Source organism: Pistacia vera, unplaced genomic scaffold, assembly GCF_008641045.1.
Source record: "Pistacia vera cultivar Batoury unplaced genomic scaffold, PisVer_v2 Contig840, whole genome shotgun sequence".
NCBI lineage: Eukaryota > Viridiplantae > Streptophyta > Magnoliopsida > Sapindales > Anacardiaceae > Pistacia > Pistacia vera.
The window spans coordinates 67,684-70,171 of NW_022196713.1; the positions used below are offsets into that span (position 1 = coordinate 67,684).

Consider the following 2,488-nt stretch of genomic DNA (forward strand, 5'->3'; position numbering starts at 1 on the left):
TGGTTTGGCACATGAGGATCCCAACTTACATATTGCAAATTTTTTGGAGATTTGTGATACTTTTAAGCACAATGGAGTTTCCGATGAAGTTGTAAGACTAAGATTGTTCCCTTTTTCATTAAGAGACAAAACAAAGAGTTGGTTGACCTCATTATCAGTGGGCTTGATTGCAACCTGGGAGTAGATGACACAAAAATTCCTGAGTAGATATTTTCCTCTTGCAAAGACTGTACAATTGCGCAATGATATTACTATGTTTGTGCAGATGGATATAGAGTCATTATACGAAGCATGGGAAAGGTTCAAGGACATGCTTCGGAGATGTCCCTACCATGAATTACCGGTTTGGCTGCAAGTCTAGACATTTTATAATGGTCTTAATAGTGAAGTTTGGAATATGATCAAGTGACACAAAAAAGAACCCTAAGGAGCAATGTAAGGCCATAACCTTGAGGGATGGAAAATTGATTAGAGAAGAAGAGTCACAAAAGAAGGTGGAAAGTGAAGTTGAGTTACCAGTCTCTATTGAAGAAAAGAAAGTGAATTTAGAAAAAGAGATAAAGACTAAGGTAAAGGAAATTACAAGACGTAAAGGAAAAGGTATGTCAAATTATGATTCTATTGTTGTTGAAAAAGATATATCTAAATTTCCTTATCCCGACAGAGTTAGAAAGGATAATTTGGATCAACAATTTTCAAAGTTTTTAGAGGTCTTTAAGAAATTGCAAATAAATTTTCCATTTGCTGAAGCCTTAGCACAGATGCCTAGCTATGCAAAGTTCTTAGAAGACATCCTTTCTAACAAGTGGAATATCGAGGAGCATGGGACAATTATGCTTATTGACGAAATGCAATGCTATATTACAAAATAAATTACCTCCTAAACAGAGAGATCTAGGGAGTTTTACTATACCTTGTGCATTAGGAGATTCATTCTTTGATAAAGCATTGTGTGATTTAGGTGCTAGTATTAATTTAATGCCTTTATCAATTTTTAGGAACCTAGGACTTGGAGAACTGAAAGAGACAAACATGTTGCTCTAGCTTACTAATAGATCAATCAAACGACCTAAAGGCATTGTTGAAGACATTTTGTTAAAGGTTAAATGTCGACAAATTTATCTTTCTGGTGGACTTCGTAGTTCTTGATATGCAGGAGGACCGAGAGGTGCCTCTAATTTTGGGACGTCCATTTTTGGCGACAACTCATGCTTTGATAGACGTGCAACAATGAAAATTAATTTTGAGACTAAATGATAAGGAAATAGTGTTTGATGTTTGTAAAGCGATGAAAAATCTCACTGCATTTTATATTGAATCTTGTTTTCACTCTGATAGTTTTGGTGAGATAGTAGGTGATCACGGAGAAGAAGTTCTGCAGAAGAATTCTTTGGAGAGATGTCTAATGGAGTCAAGCATAACAGAAGATGAAGACCAGTGTTTGAGAGAAGAAGCTGAAGCGTTAGAGAAGGAATCTTTGACTGATAGTAATATGGAGCTAAAAGAGGATTTTCATAAATCTCCTAATTAGGCTCCTAAACTTGAACTTAAACCTCTTCCTTCACATTTTAAATATGCTTTTCTAGATAAAGATGCTTACCCTATGATTATTTCTACATCTTTGAGAGATTTGGAGGAGAAATCATTGCTAGACATTCTAAAGAAGCACAAAAAGGCTATGAGATGGACAATTGTTTATATCAAGGGAATAAGCCCTTCCATCTGGATGTATAAGATCCTCATGGAAAAGAATTTCAAGCCAACAATACAACCACAAAGGAGATTAAATCCTACCATGCAAGAAGTGGTACGAAAGGAAGTGGTAAAACTACTCAATGCAAGTTTCATTTATCCTATCTCTGATAGTAATTGGGTAAGTCCTATGCAATAGTTCCTAAGAAAGGGGGAATTACTTTAGTGAGGAATGAAAATAATGAGCTTATCCCCATTAGGATGGTAACTAGATGGAAGGTGTGTATAGACTATAGAAAATTAAATTCTGCCACTAGAAAAGACCATTTCCCATTGCCGTTTATTGATAAGATGTTAGAGAGATTAGCGGATAATAAAATTTACTGTTTTCTTGAAGGTTATTATGGTTATTAGCAAATTCCTATTGCTCCAGAGGACCAAGAGAAAACAACATTTACCTACCCTTATGACACATTTGCTTATAGACGTATGCCATTTGGTTTATGTAATGAGTCGTCTATTTTCCAACGCTGCATGATGGTGATTTTCTCTGGCATGACTAAAAATTTCTGGAAATTTTCATGGATGATTTTATGTTGTATGGACTAACCTTTGAATCTTGTTTGCATAATCTTTCGTTAGTTTTGCAATGTTGTAAGGAATCAAATCTTGTGCTAAATTGGGAGAAGTGCCATTTTATGGTATGAGAAGGTATTGTTCTTAGACACAAGATCTCTGAGTGAGGGATTGAGTTTGATAATGCAAAAGTGGAAGTGACTAAAAAATTACCTCCCCC

At 35.3% G+C, this 2,488-nt stretch overlaps 1 non-coding gene across 1 annotated transcript; it reads right to left on the reverse strand.

The window, feature by feature from the left end:
- Positions 1–233: 233 nt before the first annotated feature.
- On the reverse strand, positions 234–339 carry LOC116118379. The gene has a single exon (XR_004126144.1). It is a non-coding gene; the product is annotated as a small nucleolar RNA R71 (small nucleolar RNA).
- Positions 340–2,488: the final 2,149 nt, after the last annotated feature.